General features: G+C 43.6%; 1 protein-coding gene and 1 pseudogene across 1 annotated transcript in view; both read left to right on the top strand.

Moving 5' to 3' along the window:
- LOC126248164 (growth/differentiation factor 8-like) overlaps positions 1-27,820 on the top strand; it is a 467,910-nt gene that overhangs the window by 242,575 nt on the left and 197,515 nt on the right. The gene's annotated exons all lie outside the window — the stretch shown is intronic.
- Positions 10,071-10,188, top strand: LOC126250205 (5S ribosomal RNA; annotated as a pseudogene).

Below are 27,820 nucleotides of genomic sequence, written 5' to 3'. Positions count from 1 at the left end.
GGGAGTAAGTCGGCTACACGATGTATTGTTCACGTAATTTCCTTTGTAGCATGGTCCATTTTGCACCCACTGGAGTGAAGTACGCGAGAACTGCAAAGTACAAAATGGTTCAAATGGCTCTGAGCACTATGGGACTTAACAGATATGGTCATCAGTCCCCTAGAACTTAGAACTACTTAAACCTAACTAACCTAAGGACAGCACACAACACCCAGCCATCACGAGGCAGAGAAAATCCCTGACCCCGCCGGGAATCGAACCCGGGAACACGGGCGTGGGAAGCGAGAACGCTACCGCACGACCACGAGATGCGGGCTGCAAAGTACAGTGACAGAACTGACCCAATGTCAAAAGTGATTATTTCGTTATTGGCTGTAAGATGAAGGAATCAGAAAAGCAGAGAAATCCGTGTGTACATCTAATAATTGTAAATCGGACGCACAAAGGAAAGTTTATAAGTAGACACGAAAGACTCAAAAATGATCGAACTCAGTTTTTTTATTGTTTTATCGTATGTCAATACAATCATTTGAGCATCTACTTTCTAAAGTACGAGGAAAACTTGCATGTGAGATAGCATAGGAGTTGAAAAAAGCTATCAGTATCTGGATTGTCGGCTTTAGATTTGTGAGAGGTATTTGTCCTTGTTCAAGAATCCGTAACAAGTCTTTTTCGAAGCTGTCATTTTTCTCCTTTTTGCTTTGGATGCTGACAGCATGAGAAACTGTAGCTTCTGCTATAGCGTCACTTGCAGATGGAGTTTCATGTAGTTGGGCTCCATTTTCCTGTTGGGAAGTCAATTCCTCACAGTGTGTTTGCTTCATATTGCGGCACCGAAAGGGAAATTATTCTTTCTAGTAATACATATACCGTGATTTGTGACTTTAAGTTCAAAAATTTACCATCGATGTTCCAGTGTATTTGAGTGGAAGCTCATTTTCTTATGAAATATACCGAAGGGCGAATTTTTCATATATTTTACGCAAGCGTCCTTCAGATTACACCATTTCTTCTGCACATATTTTCATTATGTAGAATATTCTTCTTTAACTTTATAGTTACTGCTCAGGTGCAGCCTAGAGATACAGCCTGTCCAACGAATACCTAACAACAACAGTTTATTTTCTTGATTACACCAAAATTGCCACTTAACAACGGATAAACAGAGAAGTGTCAAAAATACACTACTGGCCATTAAAATTGCTACACCAAGATGATGACGTGCTACAGACGTGAAATTTGACCGACAGGAAGAAGATGCTGTGATATACAAATGATTAGCTTTTCAGAGCATTCACAAAAGGTTGGCGCTGGTGGTGACACCTACAACGTGCTGACATGAGGAAAGTTTCCAACCGATTTCTCATACACAAACAGCAGTTGACCGGCGTTGCCTGGTGAAACGTTGTTGTGATGCCTCGTGTAAGGAGGAGAAATACGTACCATCACGTTTCCGACTTTGTTAAAGGTCGGATTGTAGCCTATCGCGATTGCAGTTTGTCGTATCGCGACAATGCTGCTCACGTTGGTCGAGATCCAATGATTGTTAGCAGAATATGGAATGATCAGAAGTGTAATACGGAACGCCGTGCTGGATCCCAACGGCCTTGTATCACTAGCAGTCGAGATGACAGGCATCTTATCCGCATGGCTGTAACGGATCGTGCAGCCACGTCTCGATCCCTGAGTCAACAGATGGGGACGTTTGCAAGACAACAACCATCTGCACGAACAGTTTGACGACGTTTGCAGCAGCATGGACTATCAGCTCTGAGACCATGGCTGCGGTTACCCTTGACGCTGCATCACAGACAGTAGCGCCTGCGATGGTGTACTCAACGACGAACCTGGGTCCACGAATGGCAAAACGTCATTTTTTCGGATGAATCCAGGTTCTGTTTGCAGCATCATGATGGTCGCATCCGTGTTTGGCGTCATCGCGGTGAACGCACATTGGAAGCGTGTATTCGTCATCGCCATACTGGCGTATCACCCGGCGTGATGGTATGGGGTGCCATTGGTTACATTTCTCGATCACCTCTTGTTCGCATCGACGGCACTTTGAACAGTGGACGTTACATTTCAGACGTGTTACGACCCGTGGCTCTACCCTTCATTCGATCCCTGCGAAATCCTACATTTCAGCAGGATAATGCACGACCGCATGTTGCAGGTTCTGTACGGGCCTTTCTGGATGCAGAAAATGTTCGACTGCTGCCCTGGCCAGCACATTCTCGACATCTCTCACCAATTGAAAACGTCTGGTCAATGGTGGCCGAGCAACTGGCTCGTCAGAAGACGCCAGTCACTACTCTTGAAGAACTGTGGTATCGTGTTGAAGCTGCATGGGCAGCTGTACCTGTACACGCCATCCAAGCTCTGTTTGACTCATTGCCCAGGCGTATCTAGGCCGTTATTACGGCCAGAGGTGATTATTCTGGGTACTGATTTCTCAGGATCTATGCACCCAAATTGCGTGAAAATGTAATCACATGTCAGTTCTAGTATAATATATTTGTCCAATGAAAACCCGTTTATCATCTGCATTTCTTGTTGGTGTAGCAATTTTAATGGCCAGTAGAGTATTAAAGCAAAAAATAAACGGTGAAACACAATTCAGCCTATCGGCAAAGGAGGAACTAAATTTTTCCACTGTCTGTCTCTAGCTGGTGCTTCGCACACAGCCCACAGACAGGTTCTATTCTTGCATTCGCAACCTGGTAGTTTCCACGTGCCATCTATCTTCCTAATGAGCTGTTGTCTTCTCGGTCGGGAGACCGGTTGGTCTGCCTTACTCGGTGTGGTGCACCGTGGTACGCAGTACCTTCTACTCTCGTCATGGAGGTACTTGCGTCATTTCAGGTTTAACTGAATAATCAGGTTAAGATATTGCGTTACTTGCACTTCTGCCTATCGTGCCCGTGGTAGTGGATGAAATGAACTCCTAGAATCGGCCCGTGCACATCAGCCAGTGCGAACCTCGATTTTAAAACCTTATTGTGTCCACTGTTGTCTCCTGTTCTCCATAATTCGTGATGGGCGAGTTGTTAGCGGCAGTTACGTGACGTGTTTGGCCCACCGCCTCTTTCCGATTTCAATTAAATGGCTGCGCGCTAATGTCCGAGCCCGAATCGACCAGGTAACATCGATTTGCCTTTCTGTCTGTCAAGTCAAGCGTCGCGACAACGTGAGTGGGCAAGCTCGTTCAGACGCCTGCACGGACGCGGAAGCATTGTCTCGAATAACTGGGACGATATCGAGTGCCGAACCCTGTCTGTCTTCTCCACCAGCGCTGACTGTGGACGTAATGGCTGTCCTTTTGTACAAACTCTGGCGCTGTTGTGAAGCAGCACGCCCTGCTGCGCCTAGTGCAGACCGCTGGGGCTTTCTGGGAATGCACAGAGAGATGTGCATCGCGTGGCCCGTAAGCCACATCTTTTCTGGTGCCAACATAATCGACCAACTAGCCCATCAAGTCCTCACTTCTGTTGGCTAGCCGAATGCCCCTCTACTGCTCGACGAAAGATCCGTACCCAAAGACTGGAAAAATGGCTCTGAGCACTATGGGACTCAACTTCTGAGGTAATCAGTCCCATAGAACTTAGAACTACTTAAACCTAACTAACCTGAGGACATCACACACATCCATGCCCTAGGCAGGATTCGAACCTGCGACCGTAGCGGTCTCGCGGCTCCAGACTGTAGCGCCTAGACCCAAAGACTGGAAAGTTGCTCAGGTCACACCAATATTCAAGAGAGGTACTATGACTAATCCAATAAATTCCAGGCCCATATCGTTAACGTCGATACGTAGCAGGATTTTAGAACATATATTGTGTTCGAACATTATGAATTACCTCGAAGAAAACTGGCTATTGACACACAGTCAACATGGGTTTAGAAAACATCGTTCCTGTGAAACATAACTAGCGCTTTATTCACATGAAGTGTTGACTGCTATTGACGGAGGACTTCAGATCGATTCCGTATTTCTGGGTTTCCGGAAGGCTTTTGACGCTGTACCACACAAGCGGCTCGTAGTGAAATTGCGTGCTTATGGAATATCGTCTCAGTTATGTGACTGGATTTGTGATTTCCTGTCAGAGAGGTCCAGTTCGTAGTAATTGACGGAAAGTCATCGAGTAAAACAGAAGTGATTTCAGGCGTTCTCCAAGATAGTGTTATAGGCCCTTTGCTGTTCCTTATCTATATAAACGATTTGGGAGACAATCTGACTAGCCGTCTTCGGTTGTTTGCAGATGTCGCTGTTGTTTATCGACTAATAAAGTCATCAGAAGATCAAAACAAACTGAAAAACGATTTAGAAAAAAATATCTGAATGGTGCGAAAAGTGGCGGTTGACCCTAAATAACGAAAAGTGTGAGGTCATCCACATGAGTGCGAAAAGGAACTCGTTAAACTTCGGTTACACGACAAATACTGTCTAATCTAAAAGCCGTAAATTCAACTAAATACCTAGGTATTACGAACAACGTAAATTTTAAGGAACACATAGAAAATGTTGTGGGGAAGGCTAAAGGCTGCGTTTTATTGGCAGGACATGTAACAGACATACTAAGGAGACTGCCTACACTACGCTTGTCCGTCCTCTTTTAGAATACTGCTACGCGGTGTGGGATCCTTACCAGGTAGGACTGACGGAGTACATCGAAAAAGTTCAAAGAAAGGCAGCACGTTTTGTATTATCGCGTGATATGGGAGAGAGTGTCACAGAAATGATACAGGATTTGGGCTGGAAATCATTAAAAGAAAGGCGTTTTTCGTTGCGACGGCATCTTCTTACGAAATTCCAATCACCAGCTTTCTCCTCCGATTGCGAAAATATTTTGTTGACACCGACCTACATAGGGAGGAACGATCACCACGATAAAATAAGGCGCGCATCTCGTGGTCGTGCGGTATCGTTCTCGCTTCCCACGCCCGGGTTCCCGGGTTCGATTCCCGGCGGGGTCAGGGATTTTCTCTGCCTCGTGATGGCTGGGTGTTGTGTGATGTCCTTTGGTTAGTTAGGTTTAAGTAGTTCTAGGGGACTGATGACCATAGCTGTTAAGTCCCATAGTGCTCAGAGCCATTTGATAAAATAAGGGAAATCAGAGCTCGTACGGAAAGATACAGGTGTTCATTCTTTCCGCGCGATATACGAGATTTGAATAATAGAGAATAGTGAAGGTGGTTCGATGAACCCTCTGCCAGGCACTTAAATGTGATTTGCAGAGTATCCATGTAGATGTAGATGTAGATGTACTTTACCCCTTTAGACGTTGTCTTGTTTGTTCGACTACAGCGCCAATAACTGTTTTTGCATCAATTCTAACTATAGACTGTGGGACTGTTCGTCGACGGACTTTGCTCCTGTCGTATAACTGCGGCTTCCATTGTGTTACAGTCGTCTTCTACCTATGCTACTGGTGAGGTATCCGCCTGCCTCAATATCGCGTGCACCTTGTCAGCGACTGACAGTGCAGAACTAATGTTTTCCGTCCCACAAGTGACTACTGCAGTTTTCACTGACAGCGGTTGCTACCTGAGCCATACTTGCCAAAGTGTCTCATCCGACATTGGTGACCTCTCCACAATATTCCGGAGATGGTGCCACAATTAAGAAGGCGTCCTTTCACTAATACGTTCAAAATGTAGGCTCTGCTGCATCCGTTCGTCTAAACATTTGCCCATGACCTGGACCACTATGTTCCAACAGTGTCGATATCGATCGTATGGATAAGGCTTCAGAATGACGTCTGACACTGTCTCCATCGCGCGAGCGTCCGGACTATTAACTGCAACCGCAAACATCATATAGTTGTTCGTGAAATTGTTGTGCGTAAACTTTAACTCTGACATCGCAAACATTGTTGGGGTTTTTCCGGTAGAGATTTCGGAATTTCGGCACTTGTGTTTTCATCATTGGATTGACGGTCGCGTTAGACGCAGCGGTTCTTTCGTCTGCTGTATACAGGGTGGTCCATTGATCGTGACCGGGCCAAATATCTCACGAAATAAGCATCAAACGAAAAAACTGAAGAACGAAACTAGTCTAGTTTGAAGGAGGAAACCACATGGCGCTGCCATAGGTCAAATGGATATCAACTGCGTTTTTTTAAATGGGAACGCCCATTTTTAATTACATATTCGTGTAGTACGTACAGAAACATGAATGTTTTAGTTGGACCAATTTTTTCGCTTTTTGATAGATAGCACTGTAATAGTCACAAACATAACAGGTAGGTTTTTTCAAATTAAAATACAGTACGTAGGTACGTTTTAACATTTTATTTCGGTTGTTCCAATGTGATACATGTACTTCTATGAACTTATCATTTCTGAGAAAGCATGCTATTACAGCGTGATTACCTGTAAATACCACATTGATGCAATACATTCTCAGAATGATGTCCGTCAATCTCAATGCATTTGGCAATACGTGTAACGACATTCCTCTCAACAGCAAGTAGTTCGCCTTCCGTAATGTTCGCACATACATTGACAATGCGCTGACGCATGTTGTCAGGCGTTGTCGGTGGATCGCGATGGCAAATATCCTTCAACTTTCCCCACAGAAAGAAATAAGGAGACGTCAGATCCGGTGAACGTGCGGGCCACGGTATGGTGCTTCGACGACCATTCCACCTGTCATGAAATATGATACTCAATACCGCTTCAACCGCGCGCGAGCTATGTGCCGGACATCCACCATGTTGGAAGTACATCGCCATTCTGTCATGCAGTGAGACATCTTGTAGTAACATCGGTAGAACATTACGTAGGAAATCAGCATACATTTCACCATTTAGATTGCCATCGGATGATGTCGTCCAGGATACCGAGCAGCATACATAGCCCATGCCCGTTAGGCATTTGATCACAATAGCCATACATCAACACGATATCGACCTTTTCCGCAATTGGTAAACGGTACATTTTAACAGGGGTGCCGGCCGGAGTGGCCGTGCGGTTCTAGGCGCTACAGTGAGGAGCCGAGCGACTACTATGGTCGCAGGTTCGAATCCTGCCTCGGGAATGGATGTGTGCGATGTCCTTAGGTTAATTAGGTTTAATTAGTTCAAAGTTCTAGGCGACTGATGACTTCAGAAGTTAAGTCGCATAGTGCTCAGAGCCATCTTTTAACACGGGTAGTGTATCACGAAGCAAATACCGTCCGCACTGGCGGAATGTTACGTGATACCACGTACTTATACGTTTGCGACTATTACAGCGCCATCTATCACAAAGTGAAAAAAGTGGTCTAACTAAAACATTCATATTTCTTTACGTACTACACGAATATGTAATTAAGAATTGGAGGTTCCTATTAAAAATAAACGCAATTGATATCCGTTGACGTATGGCAGTGCCATCTAGCGGGCCAATCATAGCGCCACGTGGTTTCCCCCTTCAAGCTAGACGAGTATCGTTCTTTGTAGTTTTTTTCGTTTGATGCTTATTTCGTGAGATATTTGGCCCGGTCACTATCAATGTGTAGTTTCAAAAAATGTGTACTATTTAAAAATTTGTTAGTAAAAGTGCGCGACTAATATTTTCGTGCAGAAGTGCAGGTCAATGGTTCAAATGGCTCTGAGCACTATGGGACTTAACTGCTGAGGCCATCAGTCCCCTAGAACTTAGAACTACTTAAACCTAACTAACCTAAGAACATCACACACATCCATGCCCGAGGCAGGATTCGAACCTGCGACCGTAGCGGTCGCGCGGTTCCAGACTGTAGCGCCTAGAACCGCTCGGCCACCCGGGCCGGCGCAGGTCAACGTTCAATGTTGTTCTGCTACGCAGGGAATTGGCGCTCCTCTTGTAAGATGTTGTGTCACTACCTCCCCTTCGTTTCTCTCACGCACAGACTCTGGCTCGGTCTTCATTTGGTTTTGCTGGGTAATCCTTTCCTCCAATTAGCGCCTCACTTGTCTTCGCCATGCAGAATGGATCCTTTCGCCGAGGAAAAATCGTTGCCAGTAACGATTATCGAATCCGGATATTCTGTGCAGCAAAGAGAGAGATATTTGGAAGAGGAGGCGTGTGGCGTGCGACGTGTGGCGTGTGCCGTGTGCAGCGTTTGTCGTTGTGCGGGCCGGGCCGCGCCGCCGCCACCGCCGCCGCCACGGACGTGACTTAATGCGGCAGGCGGCAGACGAGGTCAACTTCAGCGGGTCACGTCGGCTGGACGGTGCAACACGCGCTTTACGTCGTGAGAAACACGGGCGCCGTAGACGCAGACGTAGACGCCGCCGCCGGCCGCGCAGTGCACGCCGTCTGCCCTCTTCTCTCCTTCCCCTCCGCCTCCGTCCCGAGCTTCGACAGCATTCGCTTTCCCTGCAAACAGCTCCTGGAATGTCTCGTTCCTCTTTCTTCCACTTCTCTTTTACCTACTCTGCCTAACATTTGCCTCAGCCGCAGACACCGTGCCGTACGCCTCTGTTTTTTGCCGGCCGGAGTGGCCGAGCGGATCTAGGCGCTACAGTCTGGAACCGCGCGACCGCTACGGTCGGAGGTTCGAATCCTGCCTCGGGCATGGATGTGTGTGATGTCCTTAGGTTAGTTAGGTTTAAGTAGTTCTAAGTTCTAGGGGACTGATGACCTCAGAAGTTACGTCCCATAGTGCTCAGAGCCATTTTGAACCAGCCTCTGTCTTTATGTAGTTGATTCAGCCTTTGCTTCTCGCTTCTACGGCGTTCTGTTGGCCGTAGACAATACACAGTACGTCTCCTTCCTTTAGTCCTTTTGGTTTAGGCTTTTCAAGTTGTCGTGAGTTATCGATTATTCGTTGTCTCTCGTTCTCCCTGCACCTAACTCTTTAAGTGACACTAGTAAATAAGTACATTCACCATTGGTCTTAAACGCTGTTCATTAATTTATTGCCGCGCGGGATTAGCCGCGCGGTCTCGGCGCTGCAGTCATGGACTGTGCGGCTGGTCCCGGCGGAGGTTCGAGTCCTCCCTCGGTCATGGGTTTGTGTGTTTGTCCTTAGGATAATTTAGGTTAAGTATTGTGTAAGCTTAGAGACGGATGACCTTAGCAATTAAGTCCCATAAGATTTCACACACATTTTAACATTTTTTTGAACATTAATTTATATTGGAACACGTGAGGCAATACTGACCTCACGACTTATCTTAGAAGAATGATTAAGGAAAGGCAAACCTACGTTTCTAGCATTTGTAGACTTAGAGAAAGCCTTTGACAATGTTGACTGGAATACTCTCTTTCAAATTCTGAAGGGGGCAGATGTAAAATACACGGAGCGAAAGGCTATTTACAATTTGTACAGAAACCAGATGGCAGTTATAAGAGTTGAGGGACATGAAAGGGAAGCAGTGGTTGGGAATGGAGTGAGACAGGGTTGTAGCCTCTGTTGCAGGAGTCTGTAAAAGCCATGGTATAACTGTATACGTAATGAGGTCTGTTTCGAAGTGGATAATGTTGATGACGGATAAACAAAGTTCTCTCCAAAACAACTAAAACTGCCGTTTTTTTCAGCGCATCCCGTATAGTGAGATTATAGAAACTGGTGCTCACAAGGTGGCGTAATAACTCTTTTTTCTGAGCACCATTCACGAAAGAAATAGGACAAGGAAATGGTACTGGCTGCTGAGGCACACAGCATACAAGACGAATATCACTTACACCTGATGAAATGTCCACTCATAAGTTTCGCATGAGAAATCTCATATATCCTTTTGAGGTACTCAACAGAGGTCAGTCCCCGTGTTACTACGTTCAGGTTCGTTCTGTTTAATCACTCTCTGTTTTCGTTACCGTGTCTCGTACTACCCATCTTGTAAATTGTAATTTAATTATGTAATCTAACAGGTCGCAGTATAACCCCACCGCGCGATTTGACATTCCCCACTTAACGTCACGACCAACGCCTATGTGCGTGTTGGTATATCTCTTGATTTGTTGAACGTTCGTGTCTCTTGTGCACGCTAGTCTTTCTTTTTCAGCCTCCCCATATGCTCTGCAGCAGGATTCTTCCATAGTATTCTCTCAGTCTGCCGAGAACAACGCCACTTTCGTTTCAGAGTTTCCTATGTTTATATCGCAACGGCCTTGCCGCAGTGGATACACCGGTTCCCGTCGGATCACCGAAGTTAAGCGCTGTCGGGCGTGGCCGGCACTGGGTTGGGTGACCATCCGGGCCGCCATGCGCTGTTGCTATTTTTCGGGGTGCACTCAGCCTCGTGATGCCACTTGAGGAGCTACTCGACTGCATAGTAGCGGCTCCGGTCAAAGAAAACCATCATAACGACCGGGAGAGCGGTGTGCTGACTACACGCCCCTCCTATCCGCATCCTCATCTGAGGATGACATGGCGTCGGACCGTCCCGATGGGCCACTTGTGGCCTGAACACGGAGTGCTTTATGTCTACATCGACTGTAGCAATCTAAGAGCTCTTTCTGCTGTAATGCTTACACTAAATGACCCTTTCAAAAATTCATCTACTCACTTTCGCTACAACTGGTTTTACAAGCCTATCCCATTTCGTATCGTCCCTAAATATTTAATACTGCCGTCGTCTACTATCGGATTCTCTCGCTTTTTTGTGGGCATTAGGTCGCATTTACCCAGATTTAGAGAGAAGTACCATTCATTACGACAAGTGAAAACTCTATCAGCATTTCCTTACGGACGTTACTTTGCTGTAGACAATAGCATCGTCGGCGGAAAATGTCAAAGTGCTACGGACCCTGTGCACTTTCTTGGGTCCGGAATGAAGAAAACCAGTCCCTCGTGATAGTATCAATCAAAACTCAAAAGACGCAAGGTGATGCAGCCTGTGGATCAGTGCTCCTAGCTGGCGTGTTACGGTTTCTCTGCACTCAAATCTAATATCATTTGAACTCTGCAAATGACCTTATGGACTGCGGCAGAGGATACTGTTTCTGTTCCAGTCGTGACTGATGCGCCTGAACAACGATTGTTGGTAAACCTACATCTACATGACTACAATTCACAGTCAAGTGCCTCGCAGGGGGCTCATCCAACCACCTTCGAGCAATTTCTCTGCCGTTCCTCTCTCGAACAGCGCGCGGAAAAAGAAAAATTTAGATCATTCCATACGAGCGCTTTTTTTTCTCTAACCTTGCCTGTACGCGAAATGTGGATAGGAGGAAGGAATATATTGGTTGACTCTTCTAGGACTGTACGCTCTCTAAATTTTAATACACTACTGGGCATTAAAACTGCTACATCACGAAGATGACATGCTAAAGACGCGAAATGTAACCGACAGGAAGAAGATGCTCTGATATGCAAATGATTAGCTTTTCAGAGCATTCACACAAGGTTGGCGCCGGTAACGACACCTACAACGTGCTGACATGAGGAAAGTTTCCAACCGATTTCTCATACACAAACAGCAGTTGACCGGCGATACCTGGAGAAACGTTGTTGTGATGCCTTGTGTAAGGAGGAGAAATGCGTACCATCACGTTTCCGACTTTGCGGTTTATCGTATCGCGACATTGCTACTCGCGTTGGTCGAGATCCAATGACTGTTAGCAGAATATGGAATCGGTGGGTTCAGGAGGGTAATACAGAACGCCGTGCTGGATCCCAACGACCTCGTATCACTAGCAGTCGAGATGACAGGCATCTTATCCGCATGGCTGTAACGGATCGTGCAGCCACGTCTCGATCCCTGAGACAACAGATGGAGACGTTTTCAAGACAACAAATATCTGCACGAACAGTTCGACGACGTTTGCAGCAGCACGGACTGTCAGCTCGGAGACCATGGCTGCGGTTACCCTTGACGCTGCATCACAGACAGGAGCGCCTGCGATGGTGTACTCAACGACGAACCAGGGACCATAAATGGCAAAACGTCATTTTTTCGGATGAATCCAGGTTCTGTTTACAGCATCATGATGGTCGCATCCGTATTTGGCGACATCGTGGTGAACGCACATTGGAAGCGTGTATTCGTCATCGCCAGACTGGCGTATCACCCGACGTGATGGTACGGGATGCCATTGGTTAAACGTCTCGGTCAAATCTTGTTCGCATTGACGGCACTTTGAACAGTGGACGTTATATTTCAGATGTGTTACGACCCGTGGCTCTACCCTTCATTCCATCCCTGCGAAACCCTACATTTCAGCAGGATAATGCATGACCGCATGTTGCAGGTCCTGTACGGGCCTTTCTGGATACAGAAAATGTTCGACTGCTGTCCTGGTCAGCACATTCTTCAGATCGTTCCCCAACTGAAAACGTCTGGTCAATGGTGGCCGAGCAACTGGCTCGTCAAAATACGCCAGTCTCTGCTCATGATGAACTGTGATATCGTGTCGAAGCTCCATGGGCAGCTGTACCTGTACACGCCATCCAAGCTCTGTTTGACTCAATGCCGAGGCGTATCAAGGCCGTTATTACGGCCATAGGTGGTTGTTCTGGGTACTGATTTCTCAGGATCTATGCACCCAAATCGCGTGAAAATGTAATCACATGTCAGTTCTAGTATAATATATTTGTCCAATGGATACCCGTTTATCATCTGCATTTCTTCTTGGTGTAGCAATTTTAATGGCCAGTAGTGTAGTAAACTGCACCGGGATGCATAGCAACACTCTTGTAGCTTGGGCCAAAGGAATTGGATGAGCATCGCGCTTTCTAGAAGAACCTGTTATAACACTACCGGCTGCTATTATTTCAGTAATATGCCGATAATGTTACACCTGTGCAAGCATTTTTGTGACAGTGACTGTGTGCAGTAGATACGTATCGGACCATTTTTCGATTCTGGAAAGATTGTTATTGAGAGGAAACAATAACAAAACAAACGGGAATCGAACCAAGGTTGTATTAGTAATGAAGCACACAGTAATTACTTTACAAGAAACGGTCGCCAGCCTACTAAGGCAAAGTTGTACTCAGTACTAGAATGATTCATAAAGAAAGTAAACTGTGTAGGTTGACTTTACATGATACTAAAGTTACATTTAGTTGCTAAGATACAGAACAGTAGCACCATTTAGCAAGTTGTGTTTCAGTGAATTGAATTTAACTACACTGGAGAGGTATTAATGTGTTCAGGCAACAACAGACTCTCAATGACACTTACTGTCTGTACATTACAGTAGGAAAATGAAAATAATTATAGGTAAATGAATACTGATAGTGGAGCATTATTGACATGGACAAGAAGTTCTTTTACCATTTTAATTATAAGAAATTGTTACTATTGAAATAGTTATGAATTAATAGCATCTTTTGTACTGAATATTGTTTGCATTTTCAACGAATATTTACTACCTCACATTGTTTAGCTTCAAAAATGGTTCAAATGGCTCTGAGCACTATGGGACTTAACATCTTAGGTGATCAGTCCCCTAGAACTTAGAACTACTTAAACCTAACCAACCTAAGGACATCACACACATCCATGCCCGAGGCAGGATTCGAACCTGCGACCGTAGCAGTCGCGCGGCTCCGGACTGACGCGCCTAGAACCGCATGGCCACCGAGCCGGCCCATTATTTAGCTCAAATGGAATATGTGACGGATGGAACTAGTATAGTTTGAATAGTTGTAGCCAGTTGCTTACGTTTGATAGCTGCTATTGTGATATGATATTTAAATTTGGCTCAACAACCAGCTTGGTGACCCAGAAGCTAATTTATCGGAGGATTCACCGGCCGTTGGTGGCGAGCGGTTCTAGGCGCTTCAGTCTGGAACCGCGCGACCGCTACGGTCGCACGTTCGAATCCTGCCTCGGGCATGGATGTGTGTGGTGTCCTTATGTTAGTTAGGTTTAAGTAGTTCTGAGTTCTAGGGGACTGATGACCTCAGATGTTAAGTCCCATACTGGTCAGAGCCAATATTTTTATCGGTGGATTCAGATCGTGGCTGAACATTTAAGTTACAACACAAAATGGGAAACACCGTTAACTACATTACACACAAAATTGTAAATCCTATTATTTCAATTGAAAAAATCTCTGAAATGAATACCTTAACTGTTCATTCATGAAACCTACGTGGAGTATTTCAAAATTTATGCTCACTAAATAATTATCTACTTTACAACTCCACAAAGTTTGTTCATTTATGTTAAGGAAAAAAATTGCTTTTCAGTTCACTAAAACAGGACATTCGGATTCATCGTAGCACTTAGGATAGGACTCTGTCTAAGTAAATGACTAAGAATCAAATACGATGGCTCAACAAAAAGTTTACAGAACACAAAATTATTACTGAAAACCAAACCATATAACTGGTCCATGCAGGTATACAGTATTCAACAGATGATGTGAGATGAAGGTGGTGGCAGCGTAGATCCCCTGCGCTGTTCAAAAAAGGGCGACAGAAGTATCCATGGCTCTTCCCGTATGACGAGCTCTAAAAATTCACTTCTTAGCGTCGGATTTTCATACCAGAGGGTTAACAAACCGCATTATTTCCGCACCCGAGGCTGTATTATATAATCTTGCAGTTCATCTCGCCTCTTTCAGTTCACAAGATGCGCACCAGATACCTGCTATCCACTGACTGACTCATACCACACAGGGGCCTTGCAGTTTGAGCGCCAGATCCACCTTTTCTATTCCGGCCTAACCAGTTCGGTTGCGGATGGACTTTCCTCCAAGTTTTACATAACTACAAACCTACTTTCTCTAAGCATGAACCAGTATTACAATTACATTTCTAGCTATTTACATTCTTTTACAGCGCATTACTTTTGACATTACATCAATAGATTAAGCACAGTTATACAAGTTATCATAGATATTCAAGAAAACATTTACATGCATGTTACAAAAAAATGGTTCAAATGGCTCTGAGCACTATGGGACTTAACTGCTGAGGTCATTAGTCCCCTAGAACTTAGAACTACTTAAACCTAACTAACCTAAGAACATCACACACATCCATGCCCGAGGCAGGATTCGAACCTGCGACGTAGCGGTCACGCGGTTCCAGACTGTAGCGTCTAGAACCGCTCGGCCACTACGGCCGGTCATGCATGTTACATCAAAGAGCATAGTTATATAGAAATCACATTGAGTAAAAACAAGGAAGTTAGATAAGACCATTATAGGTAATATCGATAATAGTGTTACACTGTGACAAAGCGCGCTGCTCTTCTTTGGACTGTCTGTTTCGTCTATCAGTCCCATCTGGTAAGGAATCCAGGACTGATGAGAAATACTCAACAGTCGAACGACGGTATTTTAAATTAGCTCTTTCGTTAGTGGTTTACACTTCCTGAGGATTCTTCCAGCGAATCTCAGTCATTTATCTGCCTTTCCCGCGGTTAGTTTACTGCCTTCTGAGTCTCGTGAACAGGCGGACCGAGCTGGGTTTCCCACGATCGTCTTATGTGGAATCCGTGAAGATTTCTACGCAGAGGTTTTTCGGTCAAATATAGGTTTTTGTACGCGCGAAAACGTGTTCAATTTTCTACAACAGACTGATGTTATATACACGGCTGCTAAAATAAGTGCAGTTACTTTTGCATCCTCTATATAGTGTGGTATAGGTATCCTATGATGCCTCCTCGCCTGTCCTCTGTTAAGTGATTTTAGTTTGTGTTCTATTATGTCGTCACTTATTTAGATATGTGTCTTTTTGGAGTTCGTTCGAAGATTTAGGGAGGAGGAATCTCAGTGCGATCTTCTACAGTGAAACAGCTTTGGAGAAGGAAATTGTTATTTCTGCTTTCTATTCACCATCGTCTGGACAGATGGCTCTACACTGACACCCAGTTTAACACGACACCGAAACCTCTTAGGATTTTCAATCAGATTGGTAGATAGAATTTTAGTTTCGAATTAGTCGAACGATCCACGCGTTGCTCTCATTAGACTAATTTCGTTTATTTCAGTTTCTGTTAATTGACGAGTTTAGAGTGCGTTTAAATCTGCAGTGAAATTCATTCCGCTTTCAGAGCTTGTTTCTAAGACTGCCCTCAAACCAAGGCGGGTGATTCCTATCCCTCTAAACTTTGCTCGCCCATACCTATCTGTACAGTCTAACATTCTGTGTGGTTTCTGTTTGTTCTAAGTCGTGTCTCCCTACCACTTTCGCTCAACGACGCTGTGAGCGTGTTTTTTTAGGGAAATGACTAGTTTGAACCTGGGACCTGTTGCTGGTAAGGAGACGCCATACCACACATCACGTGTAGAGTTGAGAAGAGTTCAGTGAGACTAGCGATGGTATAACCAAGTACTTAATGATTTCAGCGTCAGCTCCACTGCACTCCCTGTAAAAGAATCTTAATACTAACTAAATTTAGTGGAAGGGGTTCAAGGCTTTCCTATTTTTAGTTAGCTGGTAAAATAACGTCGAAAAAGCAGTTAAGTTTACCATTGGAAATTTTATTCTACGCACAAAACATTGTTCATAAATTGCACTATTGATAAAAGGAAATGTTTTAATACAGAATGATAAAAACCAACTGCGTTCAACACAAATGTGAACGAATATTCGCCGGCCAAAGTGGCCGCGCGGTTCTGGCGCTGCAGTCTGGAACCGCGAGACCGCTACGGTCGCAGGTTCGAATCCTGCCTCGGGCATGGATGTGTGTGATGTCCTTAGGTTAGTTAGGTTTAACTAGTTCTAAGTTCTAGGGGACTAATGACCTCAGCAGTTGAGTCCCATAGTGCTCAGAGCCATTTGAACCATTTGAACGAATATTCCCTGAATGGGTTTCCAAGTTCTACAATGGATCGGAGGATGACCTGTGCCATATCACATCTATAATCTAGGTTTAAATTAAGTTTCACAAATGAGAAAACTATCAAAATGGTCTACAGTGACCCTCAATTATCTTTAATTACTTATCTAACTTGTCGTAAATTACAGTGGCTGATGTGGTTTCTCAATAATTATATAACAGAAAAATCATCGCGTTTCAGATTTTAACTTATGTAGCAAATGTGAATACCATGAGGTTCAATTTACGATCGACACTAGTATTACGTAAAAAGGGGATGTAACAGATGAGACTTCTGCAGTTCTGAGTGAAGCCTTATGCGCTCAAAAATGCGGCATCGCGTGCGTTCATTACCTTGTCAGTGTTCGTCAGGGGGCGGCGGCCGGCGCAGCTCCATCCAGCTCGCCGTCTCGTAACTAACCCTTTTCTAACTTCTCCTTACTACAATTTACCGAAGTTGGTTTAAAAAAAAAACTATGTGGCTGTGTTTTCATCTTACCAATCAGGGTCTCAATGTTAATCTTAAGCTCCGCCTACAAAAATTCTGTCTATCCAATGAGAAACGTTATACTTTTCGTGGTGGGGCAATGTTTTTAAAGTTTGCAACGTAACAGAGACGCGGAAAAGTCTCACACTAAAACTTGCAGCTGGTGTGGCCCTTTTAGTGTTATTGTAAGATCTATACTGTTCTTCTGGAGGGCTCTATCTTTTAACATGGGCTGGGGGGTAGTCCTGGCAGTTACTTTTCGTGGTGGGGCAATGTTTTTTAACGTTTGCAACGTAACAGAGACGCGAAAAAGTCTCACGCTAAAACTTGCGGCTGTTGTGGCCCTTTTATTGTTATCGTAAGATCTATACTGTTCTTCTGCAGGGCTCCAGCTTTTAACATGGGCTGGGGGGTGGTCCTGCCGGTTAGCTGGCGACGTGGGTGTCCGTCCCTTATCGTAGGGCCTTCTAGCTTAACACGTTCTGCTCTCGGCTTCTGTTCTCGTTTCTCCCCTCGGAACTGCGTCTGTCTCACGGTGGGAAGGTATGACATGCATTTAGGCATTCTTGTGTTAGTCTGTGGTATTCCATTTGCTCACTCGTTACTCGTATTACTTTGGTTAATTTAATGTCAGGATTTATTCGGAGCTATGTGACATACTGCCGGATGTGCTTATCATGTCAGGGTTTTCATGGAAGGCGTTGGATTTGCCTGACACCTTACAACAGTATTTTCCCTATTTGACCAGACTGAAACTACTATTAGGAAGTAAGGTTCTTCCCTATCTCTAGGGATGCGGATGCCAGTGGTTAGGCATTTGGTACTTATTTTCTGTATTTAGTTGACCTGGAATATTTTTAATGGTATCAAGTACAATTGGTCTCTTATTTTTGCTGTTCAGTGTGTCAACCAGATCTCGAAAATGAGCACTGCAGCGTGCCAAAAACTGCGTCGGTGTCAAGACACACATAAATTTAAAATCGTCTCCGGAGTCGTATGGTGTAAAACAGCAGAGAATCATACATATATGAGCAGAGAATCATACATATATGCGTGCATTATATATCACATACGCATATGTTCAACAACTCCTCCAAATCCCCTGGATCGATTTCAACCAAACTTGGTACATGCATTACATACTATTTGCAAAGGAATATTGTGGGGCTAAAAATCACCTATATCCCATAAGCTTGGGGGACAGGGCGAAAAGGGATTGCGATGAAAGCATTACTCAGAATGTCTGGAGCCATTCCACGCGAATTTCGCATTTACGTGACTCATTATTTGTATAAAGTTTTTTTTATATATAAAATACTGTGGAAAGAGGGGGGGGGGGGGGTAATACACCACTACCATCCATAGGGATCGTGGTGAGAAGCCATGAGATGAAAAAAATATTCAATAACGACCCATATTAGTATCAACCCATATTAGTAGCGAGTCCATAGCTTTCGGGTTTTCTACGCTCATTGGCGACAGTACTAATAACGTTTCACCCCTAAAAATGAGAGGGGACGGAGATGGGGAGTGGGCAAAGACGGTAACATACATGCTATGCTTTTATGTCAAACCTTTTCATCTTCACCCTCACCCATAGGGCTGTCTTACTGTCACAGTAGTTTTTTTCCAAACAGCAAGTGATACGTGTGTCAAGTTTGTTAGATAACTGGATGAGGGTGCGGATGAAAAAGTTTGACATAAAAGCATAACTCAACAACGCCTGGAGCAAGTTCAATCAAATTTGATAACTACGTGACTCATTATTTGTATAAAAATAGTATGAGAGATAGATACCGCTACTACCCCTGGGGTGGGGGTAGGGGTGTAGATGAGAAGGGGTGACATGTAAAACTCTTCCAACACAACCTGCTGATATTTATTTCCTGAAATTGGTCAATTTTGGAATACTGTAAAAGTATGAATCACTATCTTTCTCTTATTTGTGTCGTTCAATGCTTCAACCGTGTCACGAGAATGAACACTGCAGCAATACAATAATTTTTCAGTGTGCTTCGGGTAAAAGGCCATGCCATACGGCTGAATACAGGGTGTTACAAAAAGGTACTACCAAACTTTCAGGAAACATTCCTCACACACAAAGAAAGAAAATATGTTATGTGGACATGTGTCCGGAAACGCTTATTTTCCATGTTAGAGCTCATTTTATTACTTCTCTTCAAATCACATTAATCATGGAATGGAAACATACAGCAACAGAACGTACCAGCGTGACTTCAAACACTTTGTTACAGGAAATGTTCAAAATGTCCTCCGTTAGCGAGGATACATGCATCCACCCTCAAAATGGTTCAAATGGCTCTGAGCACTATGGGACTCAACTGCTGTGGTCATATGTCCCCTAGAACTTAGAACTACTTAAACCTAACTAACCTAAGGACATCACACACATCCATGCCCGAGGCAGGATTCGAACCTGCGACCGTAGCGGCCGTGCGGTTCCAGACTGTAGCGCCTTTAACCGCTCGGCCACTCCGGCCGGCCATCCACCCTCCGTCGCATGGAATCCCTGATGCGCTGATGCAGCCCTGGAGAATGGCGTATTGTATCACAGCCGTCCACAATACGAGCACGAAGAGTCTCTACATTTGGTACCGGGGTTGCGTAGACAAGAGCTTTCAAATGCCCCCATAAATGAAAGTCAAGAGGGTTGAGGTCAGGAGAGCGTGGAGGCCATGGAATTGGTCCGCCTCTACTAATCCATCGGTCACCGAATCTGTTGTTGAGAAGCGTACGAACACTTCGACTGAAATGTGCATGAGCTCCATCGTCCATGAACCACATGTTGTGTCGTACTTGTAAAGGCACATGTTCTGGCAGCACAGGTAGAGTATCCCGTATGAAATCATGATAACGTGCTCCATTGAGCGTAGGTGGAAGAACATGGGGCCCAATCAAGACATCACCAACAATGTATGCCCAAACGTTCACAGAAAATCTGTGTTGATGACGTGATTGCACAATTGCGTGCGGATTCTCGTTAGCCCACACATGTTGATTGTGAAAATTTACAATTTGATCACGTTGGGATGAAGTCTCATCCGTAAAGAGAACATTTGCACTGAAATGAGGATTGACACATTGTTGGATGAACCATTCGCAGAAGTGTACCCGTGGAGGCCAATCAGCTGCTGATAGTGCCTGCACACGCTGTACATGGTACGGAAACAACTGGTTCTCCCGTAGCCCTCTCCATACAGTGACGTGGTCAACGTTACCTTGTACTGCAGCAACTTCTCTGACGCCGACATTAGGGTTATCGTCAACTGCACGAAGAATTGCGTCGTCCATTGCAGGTGTCCTCGTCGTTCTAGGTCTTCCCCAGTCGCGAGTCATAGGCTGGAATGTTCCGTGCTCCCTAAGACGCCGATCAATTGCTTCGAACGTCTTCCTGTCGGGACACCTTCGTTCTGGAAATCTGTCTCGATACAAACGTACCGCGCGACGGCTATTGCCCCGTCCTAATCCATACATCAAATGGGCATCTGCCAACTCCGCATTTGTAAACATTGCACTGGCTGCAAAACCACGTTCGTGATGAACACTAACCTGTTGATGCTACGTACTGACGTGCTTGATGCTAGTACTGTAGAGCAATGAGTCGCATGTCAACACAAGCACCGAAGTCAACATTACCTTCCTTCAATTGGGCCAACTGGCGGTGAATCGAGGAAGTACAGTAAATACTGATGAAACTAAAAAGAGCTCTAACATGGAAATTAAGCGTTTCCGGACACATGTCCCCATAACATCTTTTCTTTATTTGTGTGTGAGGAATGTTTCCTGAAAGTTTGGCCGTACCTTTCTGTAACACCCTGTATATTAGACGGATTTAACGCCCTCCCTGGAGCTGTATGGTGCAAACAGAGGAAAAGTAGATGGGTGTCAGTGTGAAATACATGTGATATATGCGTAAGCAGGCATAGCCACGGAAGAGAATCTATTTTATTATGAAAGAAAATTACATTTCTCTCATTGTTGAAACACATGGTCCATTCCGCTAAGTGGTGTCACATGGGAAATCTCGCAAGTGACAATTACGCTGCCACTGCTCACATTTAACTTAGCAGTCACTGGTTTGCATTTGCCAACACACATTTTCAGTCGGAGAACTGGTAGTGTGGCAGTCCTCATCCTCAGTATAATGCACTTCATATTCTGGAATCAAGTCTTTAATTCAGTTTACTTTCTCCAAACCTTTCACGAAGACACGTGACAGTGGCGGGATAACTGAGTGTACACCATTCAGCACCGTATCTAATGACAGACCAGCTGATGATGGTGATGGTGGAGATTTTACATTAACCATTTTGCTGAAGTTATATCCAACTCATAGTAGCGCTTTGTCTTCTCTGCAATGAAATCAGCGGAAGTAGCCACGCTACTTCGAGCGCAAACCCAACATCCGAAAGGCAAATTCCTTCGGAACACAACGATTGTCTATGGTGCGGAATCCTTGGCAATCAAAGAATACGCCGTACATGGTTATAGAAAAACAATAAAACAGAGCAATGAGCAATCTCATACAAAATCAGATTCTCTTCCTAAGCAGGAAAGAAGTTTTTTTCCCCTTACCTCGAGTCAGATGTCTGACGTGAGTTTCCGCTACCGCAGATTACTGGTCAGTTGAGGCTATCAAGGCTTGTTATATACTATAAAGGTCCAAGATGGCAGCACTTCGGATCACGTGATAATGACGCCACTTCTGGTCGAGAAAATGCGAGACTTTTTGAATACGTACAACATTAAATCTCTGATATCTGGGTACGCTTTATTACCTAATTTGTTTAAGATGTCATTTCTTTAACACAATCGTTAATAACCAGACAGTATGGTATTGTATTTTTTCGAGAGTGTTTGCATTTCAGTTCTCATATCAGTGACGGACGATGTCAGTGTTTTCTCATCTTGACGTGAACAATGGATGAAATATATGACACGCCTTTGGAATTCTGTATGACTGATGAGTGGATTTCTCTTTAGTCCTCTCTTCCCATAATACAATGACTTAAAATTGCACTACATTTCATAAGCTTGTGCAGTATTCTCCACGCTAAAGTCGACTAAATAGTTCTCTTCAGGTTATTTACCTGAATTCAAATATACCTTCAACGCTGTTCTGTCTATTTCATCGAACACGAGGCAATGATGGGAGCACGTAGTGATCTAAATAATAGGTTCACAAACAATGTAAGTACTGTATGTGAATAATGGATCTATGTGACTGATTAAATATATGTCGGTGGCTGGCATCATGTAGGGGAGAGGCTTGTATCCTGTTTGTTCGTAAAGGTAAAATGTTGTATCTTGCTGTTTCGAGCGCTATATTGAATTTAAGTTGGCACATCCGTGTATTAATTTCTGGGACAACACATTCAGTTATAACACAATGACGGAATGCTAGAGTCAGGCTTAGATCATTTCTTAAAATGTTCCATAGTGATGTTTACTCTTTCCCGGACATTTGTGTTTCTGAAATTTCCCATAACATTTTTTTCGATAGTAATTTTCGACTATGTGTTTGCTTATCTTACTAGTGACGCAGTCCAACTTCGCACGAGTAGCATTAAGTATAAACAGCCAGACGACATGTGGCGTAGCATATTTTGCACTACACAGAATTACGAGTAAATTCCACAGAACAACGTTAAGTAAATGAATGTTATGACTGTCATATAACTTACGCGTTGTAATCAGCGTCACGAAAATTGTCTACGTGTACCATATTGAACTAGCATTTGGAGTGACGTCTCGTAGCAATGAAGGGAGCACGTAGTGATGTAAATAACAGGTTAACAAACTATGTAAATACTGTATGTGAATAATGGATCTATGTGAGTGATTAAATATATATCGGTGGCTGGCTGAGGTGGCACAAATAAAAGAAAAAAGAGGCATTATGTAGGGGAGAGGCTTGTATCTTCACCCGACATGTATCTTGAGCCAGTCTTATATCTCTGGACTGTGCCATCTAACTTCAATCTTTTTCACCCCAATCACTGTGTATCATGGTACGAGTATAGCCAAATGTTGTTACAGGAGCAAGCATCAACTAATGCAACTCCCAACATGTATCATTGTTTTTGTCACCTGAAAGTAAGTTATTCTGTTCTTAATTCAATGTTATTCCAGCTACAAAAGTACAAATAAAATTAAACTTAAATGGTAAACAACTATCACAGACTTTTATCTTTATGGCCATGCTGTGAATTTCCCCTCTATTTTATTGTTTTAGATTATGTACACCTTTTATTAAAATGGGAGGAAAATTGCAACTAGAGGCAGTTGGTAGTATTGTACCATAATCATGACCCAAGGTACAATTCTTTGTTAGGTACACAACAAAGTTCGTTACAATAACTGCCCTGTTGATTCTAACATCTGCCAAGGAGCAAAGTGGGGTGGTAAAATAAGACCACCAACTTCTCTAGAAGTTCTGACAGCAGTTGCAACTGTTGTGAAGGCTGGACTGTCAGAGAGAAAACCAACGAAAGATTTCTATGTTTCAAGAGCAACTCTACAGAGGTATTCTAAAAAATCCTAAGTAGGCTTCTTATAAAAACTGTGCAGTCAAACAGATATTTAGTTCTGATTACCTCATAAGTGCCTCCAAAACGCACTATGGGCTGTCTCGAATTGAGTTAAGAAAACTGGCATTTCGCTTTGGTACACTGGAGAAGAAAAAGCATGCCTCAATCTTGGGAAGAAAACAGAGAAGAGGGTAAAGCATGGTACTTAGACTTCATGAAATGCCACGAACGACTAAGCCTAAGAAACCCTGAAGCAACGAACCTAGCTTGTTCAACAAGTTTTAATAGGCACAGTGCTACAATGTTCCTCATTAATTTAAAATCAATATTGGACAAAGTAACATTAACACCAGAAAGGAGGAAAATAAAGAACAAAATTATAGATGACTACTTAAGACAGTGACTCAAATCCAATGGATTTGTATGATGATACTAATAATGACATGGGTTTGAATGAATTCCGGTTATTGCAAAGCCAGGCAGAACAAAATAAAGCAGATGATATTTTATTTGATGTAGGTACAGACTTACAGGAAGTGCTACATCTTGGACAACGGGGTTCTGCTGAAAACTGAAACAAAGGAAACAAACGAACACTTCGTGAGAAAGATTGTTTCTGTAAATTATGGAGATCCGACTGTGAAATTTCTACGAAAGAGTAGGGTAAATGTAACGTCTGTATGGCCTATAGTAGATGATGTAGGTGAAGCACGTATTCCCACGTTACTACCAGAACCAGCATTAGGAAGGCGTGGTCAACTGAGATTACCAATAATTCCCGTGTCTGCAACATCAATTAATAAATCAGAAATGGGCAAAACTTTGTAATAGCCATTGGCAATATGGCAACAGAGATTAAAAAGGTACAAGTGCTGCATAGGATTACAACAATAAAAATAATTTGTTGCCCTTAGTGGTATATTAACATTAGGTCTAATTTTTTACAACAGAAAAGTTACATTTGTGTGTGTTTCATTGTCTGTTCAGTTTATTGGCCTTGCGTTTATGTTTAATAAATTCTATTCGTAATGTACGGCTTGTCCACGTATTTCAAGTCGTGGCTCATGGTACATACTCACATTGTACCTTCAGCCAAATACAACACTTCGAAAAATTACTTCTATGATACAGCTTTTTGATAAATTGATTATGTATTGTGATTCACTGGACAGGAAATAAGACAAGTAATGAAATGTTTCAATAATCACATCAATAATACATTTATTCGTCTACTGTAACGGTCCAAAGAAAACACTCCCAAGGTACAGGTCCTTCCCCTACTTGTTAAGATCGTGTTCCAGCACTTCTCTTGCGAAGCTCAGTGCGCACTGTGTGCATTGCTGAGGTTCATTACACCAATTCTTTGTCGTGGACACATTATGAGAGACTTCTTCGCCTTGACACGCAAAGATTAGTGTCCACGTCTAGGTATGATTCAAGGGAGATACGAGTAGAAAACTCAAAGCTGAGTCGTATGCTGCGCTACTGGAAAAAAGGAATTACGTAAAGCTGCTGAAACAGTTTTTCGGAAAATGTGTTACTTGTAACATAAAACATTAAGCACCACATATTTTGGATTCGCTTGTTTTTTCGCTATCCAAGTGTTCTCAAACGATTTCGGAGAAATAATTGGTAAAAATATTTGTTTATTTTAAACTGTAAGTCTCACACTACTGCCTGATGATGATGTGGTTTTATCTTTTTGTGATTGGTCATATTCAGGATTCGATGCATATATATATATCCATATATATATTTTTTTCCGCTTATTGCTGCCTGTATATGATGCTCATTATATTTCCTAACGTGTAATCGTTATGTCTTCAGTATCGAAATCCACAAGATTTTCGTCATAATCTTTGATTTATTATTCTTAACTATATATATATATATATATATATATATATATATATATATATATATATATATATATATATTGGCCATTAAAATTGATGAAATTCAGATGATAAACGGGTATTCATTGGACAAATATATTATACTAGAACTGACATGTGATTATTACATTTTCACGCAGTTTGGGTGCATTGATCCTGAGAAATAAGTACCCAGAACAACCGCCTCTGGCCGTAATAACGGCCTTGATACGCCTGGGCATTGAGACAAACAGAGCTTGGATGGCTGCCCATGCAGCTTCATCACGATACCACACTTCATCAAGAGTAGTGACTAGCGTATTATGACGAGACAGTTGCTCGGCCACCATTGACCAGACGTTTTCAATTGGTGGCAGATCTGCAGAATGTGCTGGCCAGGCCAGCAGACGAACATTTTCTCTATCCAGAAAAGGCCCGTACAGGACCTGCAACATGCGGTCGTGCATTATCCTGCTGAAATGTAGGGTTTTGCAGGGATCGAATGAAGCGTAGAGCCACGGGTCGTAACACATCTGAAATGTAACGTCCACTGTTCGAAGTGCCGTCAATGCGAACAAGAGGTGACCGAGACGTGTAACAAATGGCACCCCATACCATCACGCCGGGTGATACGCCAGTATGGCGATGACGAATACACGCTTCCAATGTGCGTTCACCGCGATGTCGCCAAACACGGATGCGATCATCATGATGCTGCAAACAGAACCTGGATTCATCCGAAAAAATAACGTTTTGCCATTCGTGCACCCAGGTTCGTCGTTGAGTACACCATCGCAGGCGCTCCTGTCTGTGATGCAGCGTTAAGGGTAACCGCAGCCATTGTCTCCTAGCTGCTAGTCCATGCTGCTGCAAACGTCGTCGAACTGTTCTTGCAGATGGTTGTTGTCTTGCAAACGTCCCCATCTGCTGACTCAGGGATCGAGACGTGGCTGCGCGATCCGTTACAGCCATGCGGATAAGATGCCTGTCATCTCGACTGCTAGTAATACGAGGCCGTTGGCATCCAGCACGGCGTTCCGTATTATTGTTGTTGTTGTTGTGGTCTTCAGTCCTGAGACTGGTTTGATGCAGCTCTCCATGCTACTCTATCCTGTGCAAGCTTCTTCATCTCCCAGTACCTACTGCAACCTACATCCTTCTGAATCTGCTTAGTGTATGCATCTCTTGGTCTCCCCCTACGATTTTTACCCTCCACGCTGCCCTCCAATACTAAATTGGTGATCCGTTGATGCCTCGGAACATGTCCTACCAACCGATCCCTTCTTCTGGTCAGGTTGTGCCACAAACTCCTCTTCTCCCCAATCCTATTCAGTACCTCCTCATTAGTTATGTGATCTACCCATCTAATCTTCAGCATTCTTCTGTAGCACCACATTTCGAAAGCTTCTATTCTCTTCTTGTCCAACCTATTTATCGTCCATGTTTCACTTCCACACATGGCTACACTCCATACAAATACTTCCAGAAAAGACTTCCTGACACTTAAATCTATACTCGATGTTAACAAATTTCTCTTCTTCACAAACTCTTTCCTTGCCATTGCCAGTCTACATTTTATATCCTCTCTACTTCGACCATCATCAGTTATTTTGCTCCCCAAATAGCAAAACTCCTTTACTACTTTAAGTGTCTCATTTCCTAATCTAATACCCTCAACATCACCCGACTTAATTCGACTACATTCCATTATCCTCGTTTTGCTTTTGTTGATGTTCATCTCATATCCTCCCTTCAAGACACCATCCATTCCGTTCAACTGCTCTTCCAAGTCCTTTGCTGTCTCTGACAGAATTACAATGTCATCGGCGAACCGCAAAGTTTTTATTTCTTCTCCATGGATTTTAATACCTACTCCAAATTTTTCTTTTGTTTCCTTTACTGCTTGCTCAATATACAGATTGAATAACATCGGGGAGAGGCTACAACCCTGTCTTACTCCCTTCCCAACCACTGCTTCCCTTTCATGTCCCTCGATTCTTATAACTGCCATCTGGTTTCTGTACAAATTGTAAATAGCCTTTCGCTCCCTGTATTTTACCCTGCCACCTTTAGAATTTGAAAGAGAGTATTCCAGTCAACATTGTCAAAAGCTTTCTCTAAGTCTACAAATGCTAGAAACGTAGGTTTGCCTTTCCTTAATCTTTCTTCTAAGATAAGTCGAAAGGTCAGTATTGCCTCACGTGTTCCAGTATTTCT

This window comes from Schistocerca nitens, chromosome 3 (genome assembly GCF_023898315.1).
Source record: "Schistocerca nitens isolate TAMUIC-IGC-003100 chromosome 3, iqSchNite1.1, whole genome shotgun sequence".
In the NCBI taxonomy this organism is placed as follows: Eukaryota; Metazoa; Arthropoda; class Insecta; order Orthoptera; family Acrididae; genus Schistocerca; species Schistocerca nitens.
Note: the sequence above shows the minus strand (reverse complement) of the source record. Positions and strands in the feature narration are given on the sequence as shown.